The 26,443-nt window shown below is 35.7% G+C and overlaps 1 protein-coding gene and 1 long non-coding RNA gene across 2 annotated transcripts in view; both read left to right on the top strand.

Moving 5' to 3' along the window:
* NALF1 (NALCN channel auxiliary factor 1) overlaps positions 1–26,443 on the top strand; it is a 433,108-nt gene that overhangs the window by 25,037 nt on the left and 381,628 nt on the right. The gene's annotated exons all lie outside the window — the stretch shown is intronic.
* The window catches only part of LOC135293762 (uncharacterized), a 48,936-nt gene continuing 23,996 nt past the window's right edge, over positions 1,504–26,443 (top strand). Inside the window, exon 1 of the long non-coding RNA XR_010355859.1 lies at positions 1,504–4,680. This is a non-coding gene — a long non-coding RNA (uncharacterized LOC135293762). The remainder of the gene's footprint in view (positions 4,681–26,443) is intronic.

Raw genomic sequence — 26,443 nt, forward strand, 5'->3', positions numbered from 1 at the left:
TCAGACAAAAGTTCAAGATGCATTAATGAGCCTATGGTCTTCCACTTACATAGCCTTTCTCACCCAGGCAACTGTAATAAGATTTTCCTAAGTTTCCTTAAGGTTACCCTTAAAAGCAATCCTGGTGATCATTTGCTTTATTCTAGCTTTTTGAGTCCTGCACTTGATATTTTTATTTTCATTCTCCATACATCTCTTTCCATGACTATATCCATGATTATTGGAACTATTCAATTGAAACCCAAAACAGGATAGGAACGGAGACTAACAGTTTATCTAACCCTCTGAAATAAAAATCAGTGTGTCTCTCAAAAGCTCAAGGTAAGCCAAAATATTTAAAAACTGTGAAATTTGCTAAAATTATTTTTTTATTTGATTCTATTTGCTTTAGCAAGGTTTATCTTTTCTTGTGTTCCTCAGAAACAAAGAGAGTGAGTACTTGCTTCTTTCTTTCTGCTGTGAGAATTATCTCCAAATTGCCACTAAAGAGCATGACTTAAGGACATGACACCCAGAAAGAAAAATGCAATGCCAAGCGTTAGCCTTAATTCAATGCAGTTGATACTATGAAGCATTAATCTTTTTTTAGGGAACCTTCAATGAACATATCTATATTAGATTTCTTTCCTTTGCTTGTACCCTGGTTGCTAAGGAGGGTGAATGATAAACATAAGAAACATGCCCAATTAGCAGCACAAATGTAAGGATCAGGAAGATCAGGCTGAGAACTGTGCAGAGCTCTCTGAGAGGCAGAAGAATTTTTTCTGTATTATGCTGAAATGATAGGAGGTTTCAAGCTCTAAAGCTCACGGTTGTGGTATTTATAAATAGGTTTTCTTCAGGTGGTTTCTGTGTTATTTTTTAAATATTAGACAATAAAAATTTTCTATTTTCCCATCTAATCTATTTTTCTAACATTTGTCTGTCTTTCTGATTTTTGTGTGAATAAGCATCTGTCATTGACTGAGCCTTACACCATCCTTTGTCCCTTCAAATGGAAGTTTATCATATGGTAGAAGAAAGTAGAAGACTTAATTAGGCATAATTGTGGCATAATGGGGAATTACAGTAAAGACCACTGGAAAGTGGTCACTGCTGCTACATACTTTAACTGAAAAAGAATAAGGAATGAAAAGAGTTGACATGCTAGAAGATAAAGAGAGGAAGAAATCATTTAAAAAAACATAGATTGGGTTGTAGCACATAGTGTTGGTTTACAGGGGTGGTATTGCAGGGCTAAGGCAACAGCTAATAAACCAAGAGGCGTCTGTGTCCATGTTGACAGGTTTATATGTGTTTATTCAAGTGGTTTTCCTATTGCACCTCCAGATATACATTTGTCATAGTCAGGTGTGATGGAGAAGGAGGATAGAGTCAAGGAAAAGGAAGAAGGAAATCCAGGAGAAATATAAGAAGTCTTCTTCATCTGCTGTCAGGCTGAAAAAAAAAGAAAGCAAGTCTTCACATCTTCCAGATGCAACTTGAAAGTCAGATGTAATTTTATACTAGCTGTAGGAATTTTATCAAGCTCAAGTGAATTTCACACTAAACTAGGTGAAACTTTGTCTACATAGAGCAAATGATACATGAAAGACCATGATGTGGTTATAGGACTTATAGAAAGTGAAGAAGCAACATAAATACAAAAGTAGCTGAAAAGAAGTAGTTTGCATTATGGAATTTTCAGAGCAACCCTGTACAATTCATTGTAATAATTAGTAACAACAGCATCAAACATTATAATCTACAAATCACAAGGGATGGACTTCACATTTTAGAGAAGCTAGAGTGAGTCTTGAACAGAAAAATCAAGTGATAGCAGAACTGAAGAAAAACTTGAACTTTCTATGCTTAAATTTCAAAACTTGAATGTTATCCTTTTATTTATGAGCTATGAATAAAAATAAGACCTCTGGTCTGGAATTCAAAAGAGAAAAAGAATTAGCCATTGGATTTTTATTTTCTGATTCTGGGAAAATATTGCAGAATGCAGATTGTTCAAAAATATTATATTCCAAATAACTTTTTTTTTGGTGTAAGAATTAAATAAATAAAAGAGAACACCATAGTCTGGCTTTGAAGATAAACTTGAATCTGAACCAACCATCAACAAATGCTGTTATTTGAAGTCTATGAGCACAGCATATAAAATTATTAACCTGTGTTACGAGAATGTTTATAGCTTCTTGTTCACTAGCTCTGAAATCTGACAATGTATGGTCCAACAACTGGAAACAGATAATTTGTTAAAGTGTTAAAGTGTCAGTTTAGTATCTCAGTCAACAATAATATCAAGACCCCCTTAAGATGACTTCTCAGATGCAAACAGGCACCTGGACTCAAGTTTGCCTTGTCCCCAGTTTGCTATTTTCTCAGCAAAAGCAGGAGGTCAGCTCCTGTTGGCAAAACATGATAGGGAAAAAAGGCAGAAATTCCTATGCTATTGCTCCTTCTTTTTTAACTCCTGTGGTCCCTTTGCTGTCAGGAATGCTATTTCCTGAGACAGGTGGATTGACATAGGGCAGATTTAAGGCCTGCAGGTTTCAACTGTGCTTCTGAGATATTGTTTCCTTATTTTATCTTTGAATGGCCTTGAGCTGAGAACAGAAGTTGCATGTATTTTGTGAACAGATAAGAAAAGGATATGCCATCCCACTATATCAGTTACAATATAAAAAAGAAAAGAAAATAAAAGAAAAAATATAATAAGAAAAAAAGAAAATAAAAGAAAAAATATAATAAGAAAAAATTTAGTTGCAATATGAAAAAATAAAGAAGAAAAAAGAAATTTAAAAATAAATCAATACTCTCTAGAAAGTCTATACTGATTTTTTTCTGTCTCTAAAACACAATATTATATGACTGTAGTATAAAATTTCAGGGAAACTTCAGATATGCTTCAAAACATATTTCAAGCAATAACAAAAACTGCAGTTAAGCACACCATCACCATATGATAACTGCTTGAGATCATGGGATTTGTCAAGGAATTTAGCTTGTTATCTATAAAAGTACCTTTCTATAGGTTATTAATGCCCTTCAGAAAGACTTAAATATGTTGTCACAGTCTAGGAAATATATGTAGAATATAATAAATGAATGTAATATATTAGAATCATGGAATCATTAAGGTTGGAAAATACCTCCTAGGATAATCAAGTCCAGTCACCAACCCAGCACTATCACCTCATGCTCTCAGGTGCCATAAACACATTTGCTGATCTCTTCTAGAGGTGCTGATTCCACTACTTCCCTTAGCAGTCTGTTCCCGTGCTTCACAACTCTTTCCATGAAATAATTTCTCTTAATGTCTAATCTAAACCTCCCCTGCTGCAAATTGGGACCATTTCCTCATGTTCTGTCTCTTGTTACCTGGAAGAAGAGTCTGACCCCAACTCCCCCTCCTCCCCGGTCTGGCTCTAACCTTCTTTCAGGTGGCTGTAGAGAGCAATAAGGTCTCCCCTGAGCCTGTTTTTTTTTCTGACTAAACAACCCCAGCAACTCCTCCTGAGGACAAACTAAAGTTACTGCAGAAGTGGATGATACTGGTCAGTATGCAGAAACCATGGAAATTGCATGGTTTCATTGCTGGAAAACATTTTCAGGAAATCTGGGGAAATCATATTAACCAAGGGAAGCATGAGAAGAGATGGACCTGTACTAGGGTAAAATATATCAACCTGATAAGTGTTCAGCTGGAGAGATCTACTAGAGCTGTGATATGTGTTTAATTTTATGCAGAGTGAGTACTTCCTGGAAAGACAAACCAAGACAGTGCATATGTCTTTGTGAGACAGAATCCTGAATTTAAAGTATCACAGAGTTAGAACTTCGAAAGCATCACCACCCATCAGATGTCAGTAAAATACTCATCAGCATCTTCTTGATTTTCTTGAAATATGTTCACTGCTCTAGACAGGCACTAATGATGGCAATGGGTAGAAATAAATAAATCTGACAGAGAAATATGATCATGAAAATGGCCTGTCAAAATGGTGTAGATTGTGATAATCACTTTCACTTGAGAGCACTGTCAGTTAATAGATCTGTCTCTATGTATCTACGTGACCCTAATTGTTTTACTTTCTTGAGAAAGTGTCTGAAAAAATGTTTGGAAAATAGCTGATGCACAGATGTATCTTTAGAGAGCAGTGAAGGACAAGTGAGTTTCATGTCTGAATAGTTTAGGTTATTGCTAGAGGGTGAAAATTTAGTTCATACAAGCCAATGAGGCTTTGCTGGCCTGGCTTTCCAACCAGCTATTCACAGGTGGCGTGCTATTGTAACTGCACTCAAAATAGCACTGGCTTTTTTTAAAACCATAATGATAATTGAAAGTTTGGCAGTCAAATACTTCAGATAATTCCACTTTCAGCTTGCTTGGTGGAGCTAGTTAAGGGAAGTACAATACACTAAATGTCTGGCAACTGCACAGGAGCAGCTTTTGTGGCTGAGGGTAGGCATTAAAAAGGAAAGCTATACGTAGCATGAGCATGTATCATTTAGAATATCACTCTTCTTGCTGTGTAGGACAGTGACATCTGAGATGAGCTGGGGTGCCTTTGCTAGCAGAATATCACTAGTAACATTTCTTAACATGGATCCATGGTGCTGCTGAGGAAGTACAACACACTTCTAAGAATCTCTCTGACTTCTTTGGACGCTGTCTCATGAAGCTAGGTAAGAGGAATCATCAAGTTGCTTATGTGAAGCTGTGATATTGAAGTTTGCTTGGTTTTAAAAAGCTGCTTGTGTCAAACAGTTTGTGGAATGCAATAATTCATGTCTTTTATCAGCTAGTCACATTTTTCCAGAATATTATTTTTATAATTCATTGGATGAACTTTGACTGCATTCAGATAGAACTACATTAGAAAGACAGAATTTAATTTAGAATGGGATTTTGCTCATTTTCAATAAATAAGAATAAATAATATAGGTTTATATCTTTGGGAGCAAAACAGGGCCGCAAAGATAGAAATTTTTCCCTCAGAGAATACAAGACACCACATTTTGGCAAGGTATTGCCAACAACAAGGGTTGCCTTGTTATTTATCTTAGAAAGATTTTTCTAAAATAACTAAAAATTTTTGATTTTGAAGGATACTACCAAGTCTGACTCTCTACACAGCTGAGCATTGTCTAATAATTTGTTTCAGTTTATAGGTGAATAGGAATTGCTACCAAATTAGATTGTGTTAGTTTTGTGAACTGACTTTGAATTAGTGCAAATGAGCACATAATAATCAGGACAGTGAGAATTCATGCTGTTGAAAAATGGGTTAGCTAGTGCTACAAATCTGCTTCCCAGGAAAATGGCCAAGTGGAACCTTCAAAAGCTCTTGTTTTTTCTTGCCTTTAATCAGAAGATGGAATAAAGTGTAAATCAAATCATTTGTAGGTTATTGAAAAATTTGAACAAATTTGTAGCTAGGAGCCAAAGTTAGTGGCTGAAATCTGAAAGATCATTTGAAATGAGATCATTCTGGTTTTATTTCAAGCTTTGTTTTTTGAGTATATTCCCCAGAGACAAACCTTTTTTGGAAATATTTATTAGGGCAAAAGGAGACGGTCACACAGATTTTGATCAAGAACTACTAAATTAATTAAGCTGGAATTAGGAAATGTTTGGCTAATTTCATCAGGTGAGGGAAAAGCCTAGGTTCAGACTGAAGGAAGTGACACACCTGGTGTGACTTCTGTTAAAAGGTATTGGATTCTCCTATCCTGTACATATGTGTGGTTCAGGTCCAACAGCATTGAAATCACTGATGTTAGGTTAAGCTAAAAGTTAAGGGAAAAGCAGGAAATTTGAGAATTAAGCTAAAATAAAATAGGAATTTGACTCTATATTCAGAGGGAGCTGTAAAAGAAGAAAAATACATATCTCATATTTTTATCAGGAACATGTAAGCATCAGAACAGAGGGGACAGAAAATGAATACCTAAATAAGTTTTGCTTAAAATTCTTAAAAGTATGTTTTCTTCAAATATGATTCTCTGCTAAAATATCCTGCATAATTCAGCATTTCCAAAGCAGCAAGTGTGGCTCTGGGAAACTCTGGGTTTTTTTTAAGCCTGTTTTTAAAATGTTGTACTCATCTTTGATAACCAATATAAAGTACTCTTTAGGCATGTGATTTTGTTCAAATAGAGAAAATTTCATGCTTTTTAGTTTAATTGCAGCTTCTCCATACTTACTCATCAGTTTTATAGTACCTGGGTAAATTTTTGCTGTCATGGAAATGGACAGAAAAGATCCTAAGGCAGAAGGTAGGCTGAACTTTATCTTTTATATAGTCTGCATAGGAAAACAAAGGTAAAAAAAAAAATCTAAATACCATGATCAGCCCTTTTTTATGAGTATTCCTACTAACATCTTCTCTTGACTACTTAGATTACTCTGGAAAGAAAATAAAAAAAATCTAGATGTCTTTTTGAGTCTTTAGTGATTTTTGCATCGCTCAGTTTAGCTCTCTAGTAGTCCAAAGGAATGGAAATTGAATTTCAGAATTCAGCCTCAGGCTCTTCCGGATGTATCAGCTTTTTGCTATTCACTCATTCCAGCACCCATGAGTCAGGACACCAAATGTTCCCAGCGAGGCTGCTTCCAGTGCCTCGCTGAAGCTGCAAGCAGTTAGTCACAGATGAAAGCAGCATGGATAAGTATCCATGTGGCATCAGGAAAAATACCATGGAGATATCTTTTTCAGCTGAATAACACCTGGCTGAGATATTTACAGCCATAAGCAGCCTCTTTGTATATGAAAATGGGAAGGAACTTTCCCACCATGAAGCACTGGGCAAGCGGGCAATGTCAAGACACAGCAAGGGTTATCTGTATGCAGAAGCTCGGCTGAATTAACTGTAGAGTGGAGACAAATATTAAACCATTTGTATTCTTTGAAAGTATATTCATTCCACTTTCAAATTACAAGAAGTTGTTGAATTTCCTTAAATCAAATGTGATTTATATAATTACTGTGTTATGATTATCTTTATTAAAGGACTCGACATTTCGTAATGGTTTCTGCAAATAAAAGGGAAACTAAACAGGATTTTTTTTTAAGGGAACTGCTTCATTCAATATTTAAATGAATTCACTCATTGTTTGGCTTTCTCTGTTTCAAGATTGTGCCTGAATGGAAGATTATTCATTCTGATTTTTTTCAATTTCATTGAAATTTCTTGTAAACATGATCTGTAATACAGAATCCATCAAGATCCAAGATGCAAGGACTCACAGACAGAAAAAAAAGCCCAAACAAAATCCAACATATTCTAATTATTGAGTTAATTAAAATATGCTTGCAGTGATTTTATTTGTTTAGTTGATTGGTTTTCTTCGATTTCTTTCATGGAAACATGGAAAATATTTAATTTTTTCAGCTTTTAAAAACCCAATTGCCACATTTATCTTGTTATCTCGGCAAAGTAATTTATCATTTAAAACCATATGCCATAAACATTTGTTAAATCAGTGTATGAAGGATGTTCAAGCCAACAAAGGAAATGAAGCACAGAAAGAAAGAAAAGCAATCAATTTTTAGACCAGTCAATAGTAGAGCTCATATCATTATGTATGCATTACTTCTGTACAGGTAGTCCATGTTACAACTGCTTTGGCAGAGAATTAAGAAATGGAGAAATGTTGTTACTTAGGAAGATTAATTGGCAATATCACATTTATAATTCATTTTAAACCCACCTGTGTCTCATGAGTAAGTCCGTATTTTACATTTCTGAACTGGTCTGTAAACAAGAGTTTTGCTTATTACTGGGAGTGTTCAGGATATAATTATAATATAATTATAATTTTCTCTCCATTTGGCTCAAGAGTGACCTTATTTAGGATACTTAAGAAGATGAAGTCCTCCACTCTGCATACGTACCACCCCATCCATTATGTGTTTTCCCTGATTGTGGAAGGCGGTTGCACTTACTGAGTCTGTACAAAATGCTTTATTCCTCCATATACTATTGAATTGAAGAATGTGTCCATCCTGTTCCACATTTTATGTTGAAAGAAAATAAAATGTCAAAGGATCAGATTCTGCATTATAACTTACAGTGATAGATGTTTACTTGGTGAAGACCTGGAAAGCAAAGGCAACTAGCAGCTCTTGTCCCAAAACCTGAAAAGAGTTACAAGACTGTATAATGCACTAGAGAACTGAAACTAAGGATGGAGCTAACCATGTTTGTGTAGAAAAGAGCTAGCACCAGGCACAGTCCTGAATCTGGTATGTTTAAGTCAAACAAGAGGAAAGTTTGACTGAGGCATGACCAAAACTTTATCTTTGGCGTGTCAGGACAGTCTGTGTCGGTGGAAAGGGAATTCTAAACCCAAAAGTAATGCCCAGAGTTTTATGGCACATGACCTCTTCAGCAACAAGACTACTCTTCGTTCAGGAAGCAGATTCTTATGACTTAATCACCAAGATAAGGATTTTTATAGATGAGTATTTCTTAGTCCCTCTATTAGTTCTAGACTACAATGCAAGCAGAAAGACAAAATTTCTGCACCAACATGACAATGGGCCAAAAGATACTTTACCCTGACATCTGCATTTTACAATTTTGATTTGGACTTCATTCTGGACCCTCTTCTTTGATTTTATAATATTTGATTTTAAATTTTGATATAATAATATATATTTCATTTTTGACTCTACTGAGTTCAGTAGCATAATACTTGTCTAATTGGAAAACAGTGACCATAAGTTCAATATCTTCAGAGTTCCATGAGGTTAGGCACCACTCTCCATTTTCTCAGTAAGTCCTTTCACCAGAAGGCTATCATGTAGTAAAGGGGTAGCAGGATCATGGTATCTTTATACTGAAATCTGTGGAATCCTGCAGATTAATTTTGATATGTACTGAACTAGCAAAACAAGTTGTTTAGAGTACTTGTGTGGATGACTGCTTTCAGGAAGACATGGATTGAGTTTACGTAGTAGCATGACATGAGACAAGTAGAGAAGTTCTCTTTTGCAATCTTTTGCAATCCTAACTAGGCATTCTTGAATTAGTTTTCTGAACACACTGTATTAAACTTGCAGCCTGGACTACCCTTTCCAATGGTATGGAAAGGTAGTTGAGGGTGGTTAAAGACTATTGTTATATAAATGACAATAAAGTTCTATAAAATAGTAATCTGACATGCAGTAATGTTATTCTTAAATCTGTTTTAAATCACTCAATTCTATAAAAGGCAGAGCTGATTGTTTTCACCCGATTAACCATTCTTCATTTATGTAGTTGACATTTGCAGTAAAAAAATGGTTTTTTTATTTATATAAAAAGTATTTTTGTTATTCATATGGTAATTTAATAAATAAAATGATTTGTCTTAATTCTGAGCTTAAGACTGCTTCTTCAGTTTACTGTATTATGTTTCTAGATGTTACTTAAATTGAAATTTTATGAAAATAAATAAGTCAATCTCCTTTCAAAAAGTTACATTAAATAATCTTTCAAGATTTCAATATACATTAAACCTCACTGATTTAATGCCCTGACCAAATATCTCTTATGATTAGAGAGAGGAGACTTGTGAGATATCTGAAACACATTCGTATTTTCACTGGATAAGAAGTTAGGAGCAAAGGTAATCTTAATTTACCATTTGTGTTCATCAGACTTTAGAAGATGTCTAACTGTGACAGTGAAAACAACTGTATACATGTTGTCTCTAAGCTTCATATTTGCATAAAATAGAAAACATACTTTATTGTGAGAGCAGAAATTATCCTGAATATCAATATTTTTTTTAGCTGTCAAACTGGTCAATAAGAAAACTCACTGAAGTACTCTGGCTAATGTAAACATACGTTAATTATTAATCTGAACTTTACAGTTAATTGAAGTGCAACAGGAACAGGAAGATAGGATTTATCAGATCTGTGATAGGTTATTAAATGGGACTTTTCTGTAGGTCTTGGTTTCTTAAAATTGTTGTAAAGACAGTTTAAGTGTTTGGCTTAAATGCAGACATCAGTTGTTGACATCCAAAAACATATTAGATCAATTCTTCTGAAAAATGCTATTTTTTTCCTCCAGTTTTTACTTTAATACAATGGACATGGGACTTGGATTTTACAAATACTTTAGTATTTTAGTTCTGACCAGGTTGCACTTTTGAAATGAACCTCTTGATCACTCCTGCTTTTGAGCTTTGGTTCACCTTACACAATGGCCGCAGAGCATGTGAATCAGATATCTTGGGTTGAAATTCAACTGAAACCTGTGCTTCACCTGCTTACAGGTGCATTCAGTCTGTACAACCAGGCCTGAAATTCTTGTGCCCCAAAACATAAATACAACATGCATCAGAACATCGTGCAAAGGCGTCAATCTATAAATTCCCATATTGAGTTGCACTGCTCATTACTAGAGAAAACATCAAACATCTTTTTTTTTCTTTGATAATACAGACACTTCAAATAGTTCAGATAACTGATAAAGGCAAAAAGAGGTGATAATAATAGGCTGGTGAAAAAAACCCAAATTCAGCATTTTTTATTATGTTGCTGCATAACTGAGTGCCAAAAAAGGAGTCAGGACAAGAAGACACCTTGAGCTTGGCAAAACAAATATACAAACCAAAAATAAAACACTTTTCATATTTTCATTTTAAGAAAACCCAAAACAACTACATATCTACTATCCAGGTTTGGTATTCCTTGCTGGACATTTTATACAAAATTAAACATGTTTTAAAATTTAGTCTGACACTTAAAAACCTCAGCCCCAAAAGTGCTCACTAAATTAGTGTTCATTATGTTAGTAATTAGTGGTGTTCTTTCCAATCAGTATGAAAAGTATAAAGTAAAGTTGCTTCATCAAAAATTTGTGAAGAGGCTGATCCTCCTGTTGAAAAAGAAGTAGAGAGAGAGCCGTGCAAATATAATAGAATTTCAGAGGTTGACTTCCATCAATCATATTTATGAGTAATGCATAACATACATATATTTTAAAGCTGGTGGCACCACATTTTGAACTGAGGTTTTTCCAGTCCTTTTACGTAGAAGAATGTTGGGTACTGAGTAAGACATAAAAGAAATTAGATGTAGAAGAGAAAAAAAACCTGTTTAAATTAGCAAAATTGCTCAAAACCCCTTTAGCTTTCAAAGCTGTTAAGTAGTCCTGTATTTAAAAATTGGCTGTCAAGGTTAGGAATTTGGGTAGGGACATGACAACTGTGCTTTTGGTAGGAAGAATTTAGTTAAGAGCACTCCTCACCATTTGGGTCTTGCATCTGTTTTGATTAGAAACCAAATCTCTGCCTGCTGCCTGGATTCAGCCTCCTACAGATACCCTCCTTAACCAGACCTAACAGCTTTTGTTACCTGTAAGTTCATTTCCTCTGGAGATCTGTGATGACTCAGGTATGCTTTCAATTCCAATCCATTTTTTTTCCTTCCACCCACAAGCTGCAAAAATGTGAAGCAGACAAGATAAAATTTAATAAGAGACCAAGTTATAATATTTTTTAAATTTAACTTAATTTCTTTATAATTTCCTTTGTGCTTTAATTTGGAACAGAAAGTCTGCTTCATGCAGTCCATGTATGTGATTACATCCGCTTTGTGTTTCAGTTCAGGTCTATGCCTGCACAAGAACAAATAATAAAGAAAACACAACATAAACACAAACTCAACTCACTCCAGGGAGTGCATTAGTTTTAAATCAGAAAACCGCTGGAAAGCTCCTCAGCTCCTCAGCAGCACACTTTATAGAGTTTATACCCATCAAGAAGTCAAAAGTGGGCAAAACATTCACAGCACACTGATGGGACACTGGTGTAGGAAACCTTTTGGTTACCTTTTCCCTTCAGAGAAGCCGATGGAGTTTTGGAGGCAGCTTCCATTTTCACCCTTACTGCGTTCTTCCCAACAGCAGCCATCTGTTGGAAATATCCCATCAGGTATCTCTCAGCAGCAAGACAGCATTAGCTTTTGAAGATACCTGGGATTGACCAGAATGCTTTTTGAATTCTCAGGTTTAAGCATGCTTCTTTTGGATTCATTTTTGTATAGTGATCCAGCTGACTATGTTTGAAGAGTTTTTTATCTATTGAGAAGAATATTGATGAAGAAATGAGAAAAGGGGCTTTGAAGGAAAACAGGTACAGTAAAACCTGTCAAATAACATTAATGCAGTAAGATTTCCTGTATTACATTACTTTTATTTAATATTATATAACTACAAAAGTAAATCCCCTGAAAATTGTATTCCCACTGACAGCTTCCCTGCTGTTTTATGGTGCATCCTCTATAGTTAATGGTCTATCACAGCTTCCACTGTAAGTTCTGATTTGTCAAGGCTTTATTGTAGCAACAAAATTGTTAGAAAGGAATTTCATTCTATGAGATACTGAAAAATGAATTTTAGTTTAAATTGATTTAGCCATCTCTAAATTAGAGCAAAGAGGGCTTGGTTTTGGGTTTTTTTTCATTTTTCAGGTTTTATCTATCTTTTCTTTAATAGGCCAATTTCTTTTCTATTGTGAACTGAAATAGTTGCTCTGAAGTTTGAAAAAAAGAGCTAGAAGTTTGGCTTCTGGCTAGAATGTCTCCGATATTACACAATAATGTATTTTACTGCTTTCAAAGCACAGCAGATCTGAGTCTACAGATATATACTTGGGCAATTTTTCAAAATATATCCAAGAGTGAGAGAAATTTATAATGTGTGAAGGAGATGTACAGATGTTATGCATGGTAAAGCCCTTGACCAGTTCTGGTTTTGTGTGATTGCTCTTCAATTTACATTTGCAGGACCTAAAAGCTGCTAAAAAGTCTTCATCAAATCTAAAGACTTTTTTTAAAAAAAAACTTTTTCAAATCCATCATTTAAGAAATTGGTTCTTTTCCTACCTGCACAGACTAAAAATACAATAAAAATACCAGATGTTGTTCTGAATCCCTCGTGCTTGTGCCACAGAAGACAGAGTAGACATAGAACTCTCTCCTGGGCACCCTGATGGCTCTAACTTACTTGATACAACTGCAAGTAGTGCTGAGGGAAAATTGTAACATATCATTTGCTAAAATGACACCCATAAGCAATGTAAAAAAATTGAATGTGCGACAATATGACTCCTATATAAAGTCAGTTCATCTGTTCTTCTGGACAAAGACCATCTGACCAATGCTGTAGTAAGACAAATGCAATTCTTTTTGACAAGTAGAATATGCCTGACCTGCTTTTTTTGACATGTTCTTGCATATATAAATCCATCATTTTAGTACAGCTGTTGAATAGCTGTTACATGTAAATTATTTCTGTGCTTCAAAAAGGTACAAATTCCAGTTTTTTCTTCACTAAGGTTAAATAATTGTTTTTTCCATGTATAGGACTTGTGCTATATTTTTAAAGAGCATCAAATGGGGAGGCAGATTCAGTGTTCATATTCAGTGCTAGAAATTAAAATCATGGTTTAGGTAAATTGTTCACCAATGTGAAAATATGAGTCTGTGAAATTCATACCTTGCTCATTTGTTTGTTTACTAACAGAGGAGTCTGATGCGGGTCCATTTTCCTTTTGAAGTCCACCTTCAAATTGTGTGGCACTCTAATAAATAATGTTCTACAGGATGCAATGACCATTAGCAACTCATTTTTGCACGTGATACTGTCCCTCAGGTTGATGAAATACAGTGAACATCTGAATGGTGGAAGAAAAAATACTATTTCAACCTGTTTTATGAATACCTTTCAAAGACGTGATTTTTTTTTGTGCTTACCCCAGTTTGTCTTTAACATCAGCATCAGCGTCTTATGAATATGTTCAGCAGTGTTTTACAAGTGTATTACAAGAATCCATGTAGAGCAAAATGTCAGAAAAAAAGAAAAGCAATCCCAAAAAACCAGTAAGTGAAGACTTACAAACATTTGTGTATAGACTGCAGATAGTTCTCTCACATATGTGTATGAACAGTAATTTGATTTTATTTTTAGCATTCTTTAATTTCCAAGTGGCTTTGTTGATCTTTATTGTATATTATAATCTAGAATGTTGCTTATGGTCTAACACTGATGGAGTTTTATTTTGAAAGTTTACTTTTTTAATGCAGAAAATGTGTAGTAACAGACAGTTGCAATGAAACTAAGCTACCCAAAGTGCTTTCTGACCAGATCTTATTGAAGTAGTCCACTCCATCACCGTTAGGTTTTTGCCTGTCCTTTGCCTCCTTTTAGGGCAACAGTCTGAGGAAAGCAATTACCTGGCTGTGAAACATATTTCTTGAACAGCAGGATCTGGCTCAGCGGCTTGCTCCTTATATCTACTGAACTATTCAACAAATGATGGCAAGAGGGAAAATAGTGACCCTTTAGCATCTGCCTTTGCTCGTTAAACTGTTGATTGTTTTGCCCAAAGGCTGTTTTTTAGGCAGGTCATACTTAGCTCATGATTTACATTAATTTCTTCTCTCCTGTGACCATTTGATGTCAAATCCCCAGTCTATATATAAGTTAAATGTCTGTGTGTGCATATATGCTTGCAAAAGGGAGAAAAAAATCACTTTCAAAAGTAGAAATAGATGTTAAAGTGTCTTGAAATAAAGCCCTCACGTCTTTGTCTGAACCTTTAAGTTCAGACAAAGACCTGAGGGCTTTATTTGTTGACAAAAAAACATATCATTAATTTGCTTATTCAGTTTAATCCAAACAAACTTATTTTTTCTTCTGATGGGTTGATAAACAGGGATTTTTTTGTAGGTAAGTTCAGAGAGGAAAATGTGCGCTCTGTTTTGTTTTCATTTGTTTACTTTTTTCTGGAATAAAAATGCAAAAGCCACCTTTTCATGAGAAGTTTTCAACTTTGGTAGCAAAATGTGTTCTTTTTCCTGCTTTTAATGTGCAGAGACTGATGAAGGATTCATTATCTGCAAATTTCAGGTGAAGGGTACATGCCTGATTATAAAAGCACAGTTAACCACCCTGCAGGAGGTTGTATCCAAAACACTTAGAGTTTTCCTACCCTTGTAGAGAAATTCCTGGATAAAAGTCTGTGGAGTACAAGTAAATATATCCTAATACTTTTGTTTGTAAAATAATTTTATTTTCAAATCAGTTCCAGAATGAACCTTAAAAATAGCAGATTGCTAATCAAACACATTACTGGATAAAAGTTAAAAAGTTTTCCATGTGATCAATACGTGAACATTTTTAGGAGGTGCAGAGAACCGACATTATTGTTTTGTTCCATTTGCACTCATGGTATGTTGTAAAATAGATTATGAATAAAATATTTTGTTCAATATTTTACAATTATGACTTTTTGATAGAGTAATCCAAAGGACATATATGTGGGTGGAAAAATCACTGTCCATTATCTTCTGCCTGGCCCCTAACCTGGTTGCAACTAAAGTGGCCTGAGAGAAAATTTATATCCACTGGAAGTGTGACTTTTCCTAACAATATCAGATGATCTAATGGAAGATATTGATTCTGCCTGAAAAGCTCACATTCATGTCATCACAACCATTTACATCAGACTTTCTCTTATTAATTTTCAATGGCTCCTCACTTTGGAGCACAGAGCCTTTTTGTTATTTACAGTTAGCACCTGCTGCAGAGCAGGGCTGTGCGCAGTCACCTGCTTTGCTCACAGTTCCCAGCAAGCATGACTGCACTGGCCTCTTCTCCCTGCTTTTATCTAAGGGAAAAATTGATGTGTTATGCATCTGGCCTGTTTGGGTTTTTTTTTTTTGTTTTTTTTTTAAATTTTGCACCTGCATGCTAAACAGCAGGGCACCTTAAATCCTGGTGCCTGGTGCCTGGCACTGCTAGGACCACCTCCCTCTTTCTGGTCCCTTACACATTGAAGAACTAGTTCAGCTCTGCTGGGGAAGAAAACAAGGAGCAGCCTCCACAGAAGAATATGTAATTAAAGATATTCAAGGCTGTTAGATTACTCAGGCACCCCTGAAGTTTGAAAAATCAAAAATCCAGACACGTCTTCTCCCCTTTATCAGTCTGGAAATCTGATTTTTAGCAGTATTCAGGCTGGACGTGCTTTGCACATGAAAAAAAGATTCCCATCTAAATTTTTTACATGCAGTTTGTGTCTCCATTGGCCATAATTTTAGCTGACTATAGTCAAACCACCAAAACGCCTACCATTACTGTGGTGGTGAGGTTTCTCCCACTTCACCCTGCCCATTCTGAAAGTGTTTTCCATTAAAATAATCTTCCTTTTCCCACCTTCCTTCCTTTGCACTTGTATTTTGTCAATTAGTTGTATCCCATATGTTTCTGTTCATGTGCATGTTCCTGTTCATGTGTTGGATACCTCTTTTTGCTTAACCTAGTAATATATCTGGAGTCTGAAGCAGAGATTCTCAATCATTGCCAGTGTTTAATCCTAGATTTATCTTCATTCACATTTACAGCATTTTCCCTTGAAAATTCTCTTCCAACTCTCCTTGTGTGATATTCACTGTCATATAAAACCTGATATTAGTTTGGTGTGCTTGCCTGGTTTCCTTAGAAACCTTTCTGAGTTATTTCCTGTAAAGGAAATTATCATCCCACGTTTAGGAAGGTACAGTTACAACTGAATAATGTTTTGACAGAATTATCAAAATTAAATTCCACACCTTACTTGCGCACTACATCTGAATTAGCTTAATTTATATTTTCAAATCCTAAATGCCTTCTATCCAATACTGAGCTGAAGATCAATGTCCATCATGTTTAGAAAGGCAACCGATGAAGAAAGGTCACAGCTAATCTAGACACTGAAGCATTATATGCAATAATTTCATTTTCTAAATCTGATTGTTTTAGGGACTTTTTTAGTGTCAAACCAGACATTTGCATCAGACTCAGGAAGTGATATTACACCAACAGTAAATTTTGCTACCAGCTTTTTTTGCCAGTAGCATACAATGCACCAAAATTCAGTCTGTCTCTGCATTTGGTCTCTAGCACAGTGTGAGGAATAACTTGGGGATGTTAAGGCTTTGATTCATATTCGACGGGTTCATTTGTACTGGCTGACATTCATTTGAGACTTCAGATGCCATGGGTCATGTAAAGAATTCAGACAGAGAGCAGAACCATTTGTTTTATCCTGCTTGCTTGCTTATGAGCACCTGTAGCAGATTTATACACCTTGCTTTACAACTGCTTTTGCACCCCTAGGTGTGTGTGCCTTGTGCTAGTGTTTTACTGGTACCATGATGTTACAGGACTGGCAGTAACTGCTTGTTCTTAGTTTGCTTGCTGTAAACATTTTGAAATGCCTTAGATACACATTTATTATTAAAGCAAATGATACATTATATATATTTAGATAAATAATACTATATAACAATATTGCATATGATAAATTGAATGTCATTTGTTGCAATAACCCTCAGCCATGAACACTTAAAATAACACAATATATTGCAAATCTCTCAAAATTAACCATGATCTCAAAGGCACTACTTTCCAGAAGACTAGCACAGATATTTTTTACCCACTTTTATTAAATATATATTATGAAAAGTAATGTTCCTGGATTTTCTGCTGAAAATTAAATGAGCTGAGCATTTCTGGTTTCAGATAAAATCTGAAACTATTCACCATATTGAGATATGATTGCACCTAATTTGTTTTTTTTTTGTGTGGTTTTTTGTTGTTGTTGTTGTTTGTTGTTGTTGTTGTTATTGGTGTTCTTGTTCTTCCTCCACATTTTATTTGTAAGGAAAATGCACAAATGATGTGGGTTCATGTATATGTAAGCACTGGAAGCTGAAGCTTGCTTTTATACTGTGTGCCCCTTGTGGCCAAAACATACGAGATTAAATACTGTGGTTCATCACTCTCTCCTTCAAAATATAAACTATTATTCTTTGTCTGTGATGTAAACTGATTATTTCCTTTATTTGTAAAACTTTTGCTCTGCAATTTTGTGAGTATTCTGATGAAACTCAAGATTCCTATCTCTGTTTAACATAGGATTCTGTGATAGATGTTAGTATACCCATGAATGCAAAAAATACACAGGTCTTTTTGTAGAAAGCAATGCATCAGAACAATCCTGCCCCTGCCAAGTTTAAGAGTGCATCATAAATAATAAATAACATGTACATATATATTCTGTTATATGTTAAAAATATATACAAGTAGAACCATACATGTTAAATACTTCATGGTTAGTAGTAGGCTGATGTAGTTAATTAATTCTGGGCTTTTACATGCTGTACTAGAAAACTCCCAAGATAAATGCTAGAGCTGCTGAGCAATGAAACTTACATGGATGCAACATTTTCCTAGTCACTGATCACTTTGCTCTTGTTAATTTTTAAAATCTGCTTAGTGCTTAGACTTGTAATCTGCTAGCTGACATGGAATTGTATCATAGAATTACAGAATCATGAAATGGTTTGGGCTGGAAGGAACCTTTAACTGCTGGATCAAGTTGTCAAAGACCCATACAACCTGGCCTTGAACATTTTCAGGAAAGAGGCATCCACAACTTGTCCAGGTAGCCTGTTTCAGTGCCTCACTACCTTTACAGTGAAGAATTTCTTCCTTATACCCATAGTAAATGTAGTGTCTTTCAGATCAAAGCCATTCCCCCTTGTTCTATCACTACATGTGCTTGTAATACGTCCCTCTCCATATTTCCTTTTGCCTCCCTTTAGATACTGGAAACCTGCTCTAAGGTCTCCCCAGGATTTTCTCTGGTCCAGGCTGAGCAACTCCAGCTCCTCATCCTGTCCTCATAGGAGGCTATAGACGGTCTCACAGAGGGCTGTAGCCCCCTGATCATCTTGGTGGAGCAAGATCCAGCAGCTCCTCGGGACTTGCTCTGTCCCTCTTGTGCTGAGGGCTGCAGAGCTGGATGCAATACTTTGGGTGGTGTCTCACAGGAGCACATCTAGAGGGGCCCTGCTGCCTTTGGTGCAGCCCAGGATATGATTAACTTTCTGGGCTGTAAGGGCATATTGCTGGCTTGTGTTGAATTTCTCATCAACACCCCACAGTCATACGACTATTACAAAATTATTTAATATTCTGCTATATCACTCTGATTCAAATTTGTGAACAAAAGGTAGATTATGTGGTCAAAATAGCTAAGCAGTATCCTCTAGAATTCTGATATTTCAAGTAGGGATAGGATTTAACCAGATTGTTTTTAAAGCCATTCCAAGAGAAGTAGCTTGGATTTTGCACACATATAATTAAAGTGTTGCAGTGCAAAATGTACCTGATTTACAAATGAGATTAAAATCCAGGCTACTAACAGCTCTATCTTCATAAAAATAACTGATTTGGTGTCAAATGGGATTATTGAACCAAAACTGGGAAATTCAGAGTGTTCCTGATATTCCAAAGGGAGATTCTCTCTTGATGGATGACCTAAGTTGAAGAGATATCATGCATAACACCATTTTGATGCATCCCTCTGCTAGTACACACTTTCATAAATGCTTTTGAACCTAACTCAACAATATCTAATCCATAATGTTCTAGAAAATCTGCAAACATAAAACAAAATAATTAGCAGGTTTTGTAGATAATTTAATAAGGTACAGTTTTAAAAATCTGAAATTTTCTGCTAATGATTTTTTTTTTATTTTCAAAAAACAAAGAGCTTTTCAGATGTCCTTATAAAAGATCCTATTTTAAGGGCAGAGATATAGCAATAATAAAAAGCCTCAAAGGTACAGAATATTTTTATGGTGTTTGCAATATAAAATAGGAAATGTATCATTTCAGTTTATAGATACAAAGCTTTTATTAACATTTTCTAGACACTGTCCAAAAGATTAATCTATAGCTTGGCTTTTCACTATGAGTAATGAGTAGATTCTTGAGTCCTTAGTAGAACATATCTTCATTATAATTTACTGTAAGTTATAGTAAAGTGCTTTTTCACGATAAAATAAGGAAATGCAGTGCCATTAAGTAGTCATGTTTTGCTGTATTTTGCTGTGCTGTTGTGAACTGTGTTCTGGTCTGAACTGTAAAAGCCAAAATTGTTCTGAATAGTTATTATGATCATCAAATATAAGACTTTTATCCATTAAAAAAAATCACTTCTTATTTATTTTCACATCACAATTGTAATCACTGTAACTCTAGCGTGTCCTCTTTCTGAAGTGTTTCAGGAAGTTAATGAGGGTTAAGCATTAGTTCTCTGAGAAAAGTTTCTTAAATGTTTTGGCAAATCTAGAAATAAATTTTATTTTTCTTTTTTGAGACACTAAGACTGGTGCTTGCAAAACCTGTCTATCTTAAGTAGTATAGTGCATGCACAGTAGTCGAACAGTCAAATGCAGTACTCTAAGGAAGAATCTCTGCACATTTTTGTATCTCTAAAGGAACAGTTTTTAGTGTTTTACTTCATTGATCTGCCTCAGGTCCTGTTACACCAGGGTGGGAAGCCAAAAATTTAATTGGAACACTGGGTCTGTTAGCTTTGCTGCTGATTATCATTGATAGACAACAACCACCTCTATACTCACCCTTTCATTAAGTTCACATTAGCACACCCGAGGTTCTAAACTAAAACAGTCTGTGTAAACACAGGTGGAAAAACTGCCATATGCTGTCAATTTTAGAACTGTTTTCATTTGTTGTGTTTGAACAGTGTAGCCAAAGTCCTGTTCCAATATGGCACTGGTAGGGAGACCAAGATGTCAGGTTAGCTAGCTAGTCACCCTCACTGCTCCTCTCCTAAGTGTTTATCTGCTCCAAGAGTTGATGTCTTCCCAGAAAAGTGTCATGGCAGGCCATGGCAGGCTGTCCATCAGCTCCTGCTACTCATATCCTGTCATTAACAATTGCTCTTTCAAAGATGCTTGCACGGCAATGCACATGCTCCTGACATATTTCAAACTGTTCCTTCTTGTATTTGGATTACTTCTTAGCGTGTGGGATTGATGTTTATAAAGATTATAAGAAAGAAAAAAGACTAAGTTTTGTGAGCAAGAAAGGATAAGCTGTTTGCTAAGGTGTACATAATTTTCATGGAAACACAGAAACACATAATGGTTTGAATTGGAAGGGATCAAAAAGACCATTTAGTCTAATCCTCTTGCTGAAGGCAGGATACCTTCCACTAAATCAGGTTGCTCAAAAGCCCCATCCAACCTGGCATTGAACACTTCCAGGACTGGGGCATCCACAGCTTGTCTGGGCAAACTGTTCCAGATTGCCAGTCTGTCAGATCACTTTTCATGTGTGTGATCTATCACATTTGGACATTTTTGGTTGCTTTTTGTTTGTTTGGGTTGGGGGTTTGTGGGTTTTTTTTGGGTTTTTTTTTTGTTTATTTATTTTGGGGTTTTTTTCATTTTGTTTGAGTACTTTTTGCTGCAGGACTATATGGAGTAGAAGAGATATTTCAAGTACATGTGAAATCATGTAGATGTACTCCTAAAGATTACTGCTCTCATCAAGGCTATAGTCAGGTACTTGTAATTCAGAATGCAAACTGGGAGAAATTATTGATAAGTAATCTGGAGGGGGAAAGAAAGACAGAAAAATATGTTTTTAAAATGCTATCAGCTTTTTAAGATTAAATGAAAATTTTCCCTCGCAAGAAACGACATGAAATGGCAATTCAAATACCCTTTTTGTTTACTGAGATGCTTTAAGGCCTTTACCACCTGCTGAGTGCCTGGAAGGACGAATAAGCATTGGAGTGACAGGTTTCACACTGCTATGTCATAGATTTGCACAGCAGGACAGAGTGGTTTCCGACACTATTGGCTGATCTGTTTTTCAAATAGAAGTCTGCATTTCAACTTTTGAAAGAAAAAGGTTCTTTTCATCTTTGCAGTTCAGAAAAGAAATTAATTTTTTATGTAATCCTGAAAATGATGAAGTTTCTCCAAATAGAGAACATTAAAGGAATGATATACTAGGCAATATCCTGAAGAAAGGAATATAATTTAGGAGCTTAAACCCACTAGAAAAATATATGCATTTATATTTGTGAAAATTACCAGAAACTATTATTCTGTTTAAACTGTCTCCTTTAAAACTGTTATTTGTAAGACCAATACAGATACCAGTTGGTGGGAAAAAAGGCAAAAGGCACAAAGTAAATCATGTTGTATTTCAATTATACTGGGCCAAGGTAGGGTTCCCCTGGTGTCAGCATGACACATTAAGTGTTGAGACATTGGAATAATTCCTTTGATCGTGGCCAAGTTGGACTTACAGCTTTTTATTTAGGCAGTTAATTCTCAGCCTTGGTAAGAAGCAAGGCTTGCATGCCATTCTTTACCGTGACTTGTCTGTGGGTTGTAAAAAAGTTAAATTTATTATTATTCAAATGTTCAATTACTATTTGGCAAGCCTCTAAAGAAGTCCATATACAAGAAGTAAAATAAATACACATTTAAGTTGTTGATTAACTTCCAACAATAATGTCACAGTCATTTTTAATAGACAATTAAGGAAAGAAACATTTAAAATAAAATAGAATTTCTTTTTTAAAAAAATTTTAGAGCACACAATTTTAGGAACTCAGAACCCTTTCAGACAATGATTAAGACATAGAGGCAGATATTCTAAATTTTTTTGTAGATAAAATTGTCAAGACATTGATTTAAGTAAGTTTTTGATCATAGACATTATATCTTGAAAGTCACCAGCATAATTTAACAGTTTGTCCTTTCATATTTTTTATACATAAGGACAGCCATGGAATTAAAAAATAATAGCAAATATTAAGAGTCTGATGTTCACCACATCAAGATAACTTAGCAACCAAGATGTTCTCAGTAACAGAATGAAATATAAAACTGCTGTGATGGTGTGTAGAAGAAGCTAAAATTTTATGAGGATACACAGGGTTACCTGTCTCTCAGATTTAAAGCTGCCCTTGCTGTCCTCTTCACAACAGAAGAAATCAAGGCCCATCAGGATGCATGAAGCAAGGATTGAATCTAAAAAAAAATTGTGCAGGGAAAAAGAAAAGTTACTTAGAATTACTGAAACTGAAAAAAAAAAAAAGCATCTGCCATGGAACACAGAAGACATGGATTCAATTTCTTGTTTCAATTAGTTCACAAGAAGATCTTGCAGTCAAGTACCACCCAGCCCAAGTGAGTACCTACAAGGCATTTTCTGGACTGACTGTAAATTATTCTACATTTATGTTGTTGATGCTCTTCCAGTTTATGCAAATAAACAGCTGATGGTGTAGAAAATTGAACCCAGGCTCTTCTTCTTAAGTGAACAAATTAACAACTAAATAGAATCAATATCTCTTATGTACCTTCTCAGCTTTTCTTCTACTTTTTTTTTTCTTTTCTGGCAGTCACCACCTACTAAAGCCTATGTCAGCTTTTCTTTACTACTATTGCAGAAGAACATAGTATAAGCTACAATTACACCTTCATTTTGGTAGCCAACATACTATATTGCCTTCAACACTGTAGTTACTTGGTGCCTCCTACTCATAATGTATTTATCCTCACAGTACTCCTATGATGTTGAGCAGATGGTAAAGTGAGTCACTAGGTACAGAGCTTGACTCTTCAAGATCAGACAAGAAGATTGTGGTGAAACCAGTCCTGGGTTTCCTTCATCTTTCTGCCAGACCCCTGGTGTGTTATTGGGAACTGTGAGAACCTCCCCTCAAGGGACAATGGACATTAATTATAAATAGTAGACAGGTTCTTCTCCTTTACCTACACCCCTGGGGGAAAAAGAAAAGAGGAAGTCGTGTTGTGGGCCTAGTCTTATGTAAACATCCAAAAGTGGTAAACATCAAAAAGTGGTGGCTCCAGCTTGGCAAAGCTGAACAATACTGCAGAGTTCTCAAATTATGTTGATTAGGAGACTGTTAAAGACAATTTTGAGACACACAAGAAGTACAGCTCTCTTGTGTTTCCTCTGACTCCAGCACATGTTGGCTTCTACTGAGTTCAGCCAACAGATGATTAATTTTAGTCTATTGATTCTACTGGCAACTACTACAAGTGTCTTCTCTTGGATAAGGACACAGGAGCTCTGTGTGATGTATTACACTCTTTCTGTGTAGTCTTCTGCACAAGGTGCCCATCTGGCAGCACTTCTGTGAGATGCGGTGGGTATAACTGAAGGAGGCAGATTCTTTTCTGGGAATCTCATCCTCCTAGAGTGAGACACCATTGTTTCCTATGCAACTTTTTTGGAAACGATGCTGTCTCTGACACACCACTGGAAACCTTTTTGGCAGCAGAGGTGAAGATACCTCATCACCTCTTAGTGACTTTGAGCTTTCACATTATGAAACACGTATTCCATTAGCCATCTAGTGCAGTAGTCACATGGTAATTTGTGTAAAACGTAAATGCCTCAGCATGATATGGGAAAGGTTCCCAGAAAGTGCAAAAAAACCCAAAAACCAACTTTTGGTATTTAGTGTAACCTGACACAATGGGAGCAGAATACAATTTATTTATACATGTCAGGTGCCATCTTTTCCCAGCAGTCCCTAGATTCTCATTTCTTTCTCTTGTCTGTCTTCTTTTGTCCCCCCTCTTGTTTTACCTGTTATATTCACAGAGAAAATGATTTAATTAATGAAATTCATTTTTTACTACAGATAGTAAGAAATTTTTCTGTGGAATTACTTTCTTTGGAATTTTAGTTTTATATTGTCCTTATATTTAAAACATTTGTAAGGAAATGGAGATTTTAGAGAATATGCTGCTTCTGATATTTTTGGTATAGATGATTAATATGATTTAGCATGACTCTAATGATCAAAATATATTAAATTGAAATGTTGATACTTTGCACACTAAATTTTAAAAATCACATTAAAGATCTAAATTTAAGAGAAAAAATCTAGAATTTCTAGGTTTGGATAATTATTTTTTGATCATAACCCCTTCCACCATACTTTCGTGAGGGTGAATCCAGACACCATCATCCAAAGGAAGGAAAATTGACAAAATGAGGAGTTTAGTGGTTTAAAGCTTTGTGTTGAGACACATGTCACATTAGAACTAACAAATAAGAAATAGAAACCAAATATTTGAGGGCTGGTATTAAGGCAAGTCACCTGCAGGGGACATGAGCTGGGGGCAGGCAGCAAGCAGCTTTTTAGTATCTCACCAAGAAAGAGTTGATGATGTGTTGTGGTATGTATAGTGGTTTCTGATATGATGATGGAGAATGGAACATACCTTTGGGGAAAAGATCCTTGAAACTGTTTGTCACACCTGCTCCGTTCAAAATCTGCAATCTCAAAATCAAGGAAATGCTGCATAATGTAGAGGGTCCAAAGATAGCAAAATCATAAAATTTCTTGAGAGTACTAGATTCTGGGGAACCTAATTCTATCTCTTTCTACAGGAAGAGAACATTGAGAATAAATGTGTATTGATTTCATTATTTTGCATTCAAAGGATGTACAGGGAATGCTTTTCAGGAGTTTCAGTGAGATGCATCTTTTTTCCAAGAAATCTTACCCTCTAAATTTCAAATATGACAACATAAATGAGGATGACACATGGTAAGAAGGATGCTGGGGTAAAGAGGACCAAAGAGAACAGTAATGAAATGTTACAGGGCTCAGGTTAGGCATAAGAATAAATTGCATAAGATAATAAAGAAAAATAGAAAAGTGACTTTATTGTTTTGCCTAATCTGGTCAATAAATAATTTCAGTAATATTGTGAGTATCATCCATCTTTATATACCACATCAAGTGAGACCAGTGACCTAAGACCTGCTACTTCCTGGCTTCCTTCAGAGCCCCTCCTCACCCAAGTCCATGGCGGCACCTCTGCTTCCTTCTCCCAGTACCCTCCTTGCTTAATCAAACTTATGCTTCCTCATCACCACTGCAGTGCCAGAAGCTGGGCTCCGCTGAAGGGGATGGGCAACATGCCACAGGTTTCAGCATAGCCAAGATTTTGCTTGAGCTAAGAGTAGAGTTATGCCACGTTTGGCAGGCAAGCCCCGCTTGCTCCATCTGCCAGCGTGGCAGCAAGGGAAGCATCTGGAAATGGAGTTGGTGCTTCCGCCTTCCCCTTGCTGGGTGACACTCATTCTGCCAGCCGTGGGGTTGTAGTGGGCACAGAAATGGTGTAGAGATGGGTTCAGAATGAAAATCTAGGCAGATAAGCAGACAGCTTTTGGCCAGAGGAGTCATGACAATTTGTGGCAATAGAAATTGTCTGCCAAGGGAGGTAAACAGTTATCAGGCATCAAAATTGCTAAGGAATAAGAGATAAGGCAGAAAGATAAAACTAAACATTTAAGCACACGCTGTGGGTACTCTAGGGTATCTCATGGAAAAACCAGAATTATTTAGGTTACTTTTCAAAATAATGTGGCAGATCTTGTATGGTCGTTCTTGGCTGTGATGTTCATTATTTCAGACTACATGCCATTTAAAAATAATATAATTAATTTTCATGAAGCACTTGCAATATTCCATTGATTATTTTTAGGAATACAAATGTTTCCTTCATGTTTTAGATTA

The sequence above is a fragment of the Passer domesticus genome, chromosome 2 (genome assembly GCF_036417665.1).
Source record: "Passer domesticus isolate bPasDom1 chromosome 2, bPasDom1.hap1, whole genome shotgun sequence".
Taxonomy (NCBI): Eukaryota; Metazoa; Chordata; class Aves; order Passeriformes; family Passeridae; genus Passer; species Passer domesticus.